General features: G+C 43.5%; 1 long non-coding RNA gene across 1 annotated transcript; it reads right to left on the reverse strand.

Annotated features, from left to right (window-relative positions):
- Positions 1-341: 341 nt before the first annotated feature.
- LOC139033471 (uncharacterized) lies at positions 342-4,320 on the reverse strand. The gene is made up of 2 exons (XR_011486030.1): positions 3,731-4,320; positions 342-1,508 (listed from the first exon to the last, which is right to left on the reverse strand). It is a non-coding gene; the product is annotated as an uncharacterized lncRNA (long non-coding RNA).
- Between the last annotated feature and the right edge of the window lie 572 nt (positions 4,321-4,892).

Raw genomic sequence — 4,892 nt, forward strand, 5'->3', positions numbered from 1 at the left:
TCACATAAAGGACCTCATTTCTTAGGCACCTTCTCTCTCTCACCCAAGAGTGTGTGTGAGAGCTTAGGAAGGGGCGGTGGCATTGTGCTCAGGATAATCCTGAATCCTCTCTAGTTCATTAAGGAGAAAGTGAAGTGAAAGTCGCTCAGTCGTGTCAACTCTTTGCGACTCCATGGACTCTACAGTCCACAGAATTCTCCAGAATACTGGAGTGGGTAGCCTTTCCTTCTCCAGGGGATCTTCCCAACCCAGGGATCGAACCTAGGTCTCTCCCACACTGCAGGCAGATTCTTTACCAACTGAGCTACCAGGGAAGCCCAGTATTAAGGAGAAAAGGGGAATCAATTCCAAAGTTGGGCATTTATTATTATTAGCAAATATAGTAGACTCCAGTGGGTTTTGATACATGACACTATGACTAAAGCGCGGTTTAGGCAGAAGAGTGTCAGGAAAGCATGCTGATCACAAGGTGCAGGTTCGGCGCTTGCTCTGTGATCAGCATTGATTTTCAGCCAAAACCCAAGTGGGCTCTGCTCGATCTGCCTCCATTTCTTTCCTTTCTATTGCATTCAGCAGGTTATGCTGTTGCTAATGTTACTTCGTTGTGGTGTCCACTTAAGCTTCCTGTATCTTTCCACATAATGTGCAGTCGATGCTAAATAATTACAAATGTAAATAAAGCCTTATAACCAGCCAGCATTGACCGCTGCTTTCTTCAATTACAAGGCTTCCCGAACAGTTATGTCTGCAGGCTGGTTAACGCGCAGTGCTCTCAATCCTAGCCGATTCTGTCGATCACAAGTCATTTCGTGGTGTCTGGTAGCGTTGAGTTCTGAGTTGTGCCATCACCTTATTGAACTTTTATGCTGTTAATGACCCTTCTGCCACAATGCTCGCATCATTCAACATAAATTAGCTGTGGCTCCGTGCTCATGAATGGAGAAAAATGTGTGTTTTTGTGTTTGTATCTGTATACGTGTTTCTCTTCAGAAAAAAAATCTACTGTTTCGTTGATAGCTCAAGCGTCTCTTACTCAACGATCAGGTTGAGGGTATTGCCAGAGACTCATCAGTGCCTTTAATGCCTTGAGGGAAACCCCACTGTATGAAAATCACCGTTGGCCCTCACCTCTAGAGAGACGTTTTTCTAAATTTAACACAGAAGTCCACGAGGCAGCCTATTCTCTTCAATCCGGCCCAGTGTCTTCTGGTTTTGACTTTCATCCCCTTCGACGGTTTGGATTTCTCCTTCTTACTGGAACGGTTCTTGGGATCTCACCCTGAGCCCCTCCTTCCTCAGCACTCTCCTTGGGTTTCAGATGAAAGGGAGACCAAGTCTAACCTCCCAGCTACCGTCCTGGGATGTTCCGGACCTTGCCTGTTCCCAGTGTTCACTATCCTTGACGAGAGACATACATGTCAAGACATCGCTCATTCCGTTGACAGTGCTGGTCTGGAGAAACGCGAAATGCTTCACCTCTATCTTTTCCAGAATTTCTTCTGACAGTGCTTCCAAAGTATGAGAAATGAAGAAAAGGGAATAACAGGAGAGAAGAAGTTGGAAGTTGCTTGTATAATCCATAGACTACAGGTTTCAAATTCCAAATAAACAAAGGATGGCTTAGAGACATATTTATAAACCTTAAATTGTTCCAACTTGTTTTTAAAACCTTAATATTTACTACATTTCAGTATGTCAGGCACAGTGCTAGGTTATATTTGAATATACAACATAATATAGTAAAATGTAATATATTGCCAAGTAACATAAATTATATATGATATTATTAATAATATATAAACATATACACATAATTTACTTCTTACAACAACCCTATGGCACAAGGATTATGGGAAATAGTAATTATCTGGTTCAAGGCAATCAATTTGCCTGTCTGAAAAATTGGTCCTAATTTGTATTTGATGCTTGTGTCTGAATTACTGCTATAGGTTTTATTCTTTGAGATCCCCTAAAGGAATTAAATAATGTTAGGTGACCTCCTAGAACGGCAGTTCTGCTTCTAGTAGCAGAAAATTAGGCTAGAATCCTCCGGAGATTTGCCAGCGAAATTAGCAGCGGAGGGTATAAAAGCAGCAACTAATTCTGCTAGAAAATGAACAGAAGGGAAGTCACTAATCTTATTAGCAGCTGTGTCATTAGTCAAAACAGCAAGAATATAGGAATGGAGTTTTGAAGGCTAGTTTCTTTTAAGAGTTCTATTTAAGGGTCCCAGTTCTTATTTCAAGACCAATGGCAGGATAAAGAATAATGGTAGCAAAAGAAATTCCACAGAGGTAAGAGAGTAGAGTTGTATGATTGTTCTATTGCATAATTCTGCAAAACCTGGACAGGGCTTAAGAGGGCCTTCTGGCAGCGCGGCGCTGACTGCTCAGATGCTGTACGCAAGCAGTTGTCGTTGTGTTCCAAGAACACGGAAGGCTTTGTGAACAGGCTTCCTTTGTGGAGGGTTAGCCTGAGTGGGTAGGCCAACTGGATTCAAATGTGGAGGACCTGCACCAGGCCCAGGTATTCCTCACAGGAGACAGGCTGCCTTGGCTGTCCCAGCCCATAGTCCAGAGGCCACAGGGATGGGCATGGACCATAGGGGTGCGTTCTGTTCACTGACTTCTAACCACAGAGCCCGCACAAGTGTGCACGCAGCCCATCAGCTGGGCTCCATCAGTTCTCCTTTAGTCCGTGCAAAGTTACAAGTCAACAACAGCCTAGGCTTTGATGAGAAACCTACATTTCTCAAAGAAAAAGGACCCAGAAACTATATGAGAAAAAAGATGGTCTCACACTTGACCAGTATGATAGGCCTAATCTTAGACAATGACCAGATACTCAAACTTGTTTGTTTACATCAAATTTTTTCCCCTGATATGACTGACCTGAATTTTATCCCTAGCTTTCAGGGTCTCTGGTCTCTAACCAGTGAATTCTCCAAGTTTGCTTCCAATGTTAACACTCAAATTTTGTAACTGATCAAGTCAGACTCATAACAACTGAGACAGTTAAAACATGTAGACATAAGTGTTAACATGAAGTCTTGGGAGGACATAAAAATATGGGACTTCTGAGTCACCAAATCTCAGGAATTAATTTCCAACTAGATACAATTTCTGGTAATGTGAAATAGGACCAATATGAAATTAAAAATATAATTGCTTTCCCATTTCCACATTTACTGTTGAATTGATAAAATATTCATTTTTAAAAACCCATATGACTGTTGACTTTTCCTGAACATAATTAAGGGTCTCAGAGTATCAGTGCGGTAATTTAGGCTGAATGACAATACAGTCCCATGTGATAACTTTCTAAGGAAATCGTGGTAAAGCCACAAGTAGTGCTGGAGGGGTGAGTAGACAAAGCCCTATCTCTTGTTCTTGGTACTAGAGAGCTCAGAAATGTCACTTCTCATCCCTCCTCTATATTGTCTAGTTTCTTCCTAGAAAATCATGGGCTAAATCCAGAACACTCCATAAAGCTGTCCTGCTAAGGAAGCTTGCCTGTTTTTCGAGCTGAAGGATGGAGACTGGGCTCCCATACTGGCCTGCTGCTGGTCTGTGCCTTCCCACCTCTACTCTGATTTCTATTTTTTAACAGCACCTTAATTTTCTTCTAGGAGCTATTATTTCACGACTGTCAGCCTATGAGATTTAGATGACTGCTGTCAGGATGGACCCGTACCTGGCTAACCAGCAAATTCAAACACAGAGATGCTTACCTCAGGTTACCTGGAACTCATCTGCCATTGAACCTATTGGTGATATTACAATTCCACTTCTTAAAAGCCAAAAGAATTCTAGCCCTCTTATCTCAGAGCAAAGTCCTTTGCTCTCCGCACGGGCAAATTCCGTTTGTGTGGCCACGGCACCGCTAAGGTCAGGACACCTGTCATAGACAGTGACAGCCCCATACTTGGCTACTGTGTTGATTTTCTGAGCTCTGCTCAGGATAAGACAGTATTGATTTTGAAGGTCAAAAAGGCTAATTCTTAGAAAAGAATACCAAGAAATATGCAGTTAGGGCAGAGCTAATAGTGAGTGAGTGGAATGTAGGAACAACCTTTTTTTTCCCTCCTCCAGATAAGGGCAGTGAGCTTTTCCTAGGAGAAAGAAGAGAAGAAAGCTTATTCATCTATAAAAGCCCGCAAGAGTGCAGAGCAACGGAAATCAATGGCGGCTGTCATTGTGTGCATCACAATCAGTGAAGGAGAGAAAGAGCGCTGAGTGGCAGACAGGTGTCTTTCTAGAGCTTTTGACTCTTAGGGAGAGGTCGTGTAGCATAATGGTTAAGGTCATGAGTTTCGGGGGGTCAAATCGCCCGGTTCCAGATCCCATCATGGTCATTTACTAGGTGTGCCAAGTTGAGAAAGTTTCTTACCTCCTCTGCGCCTTACTTTCTTCATCTGCAAAGTGGAGATTAAAGCTATCACATAGGTTTTTGTTCTAAGGAATTAGTGCATACAGAAGACTAACAGCATTGCCAGGCCCATGGTAAATGCTATTTCTATTCTTGGCAGGCAGCGCTGCAGCGTTCTGTTGTCATCTGCTCTTTACACTCACAAGGTTCAGGATCGCTTCCCAGCACTGTGACCTATATCTCCATCTCACCAAATCTCAGAGCCTCTCCTCGACTACCATATTTCAGGCAGCATTGTCTCCATTCTGGAGTCTAAACCCAAAGCTTCGGATGGTCTCACGCACTCCTCCCAATGTGATGGATGCTCCCAGAGGGGTAACTGTACCAGATTCCAGCCAAGGCCCAAATGGATACGTCTCCCATCACAGCCAACGGCGTGACTTGGCAAATGCGCGGCGCGCCTCCCGTCTGTACCACGGATGAAACTGCTCCTGTGGAACCGACGCGGGGCTGCCGCTGCAGTC

This window comes from Odocoileus virginianus, unplaced genomic scaffold (assembly GCF_023699985.2).
Source record: "Odocoileus virginianus isolate 20LAN1187 ecotype Illinois unplaced genomic scaffold, Ovbor_1.2 Unplaced_Scaffold_8, whole genome shotgun sequence".
Lineage (NCBI taxonomy): Eukaryota > Metazoa > Chordata > Mammalia > Artiodactyla > Cervidae > Odocoileus > Odocoileus virginianus.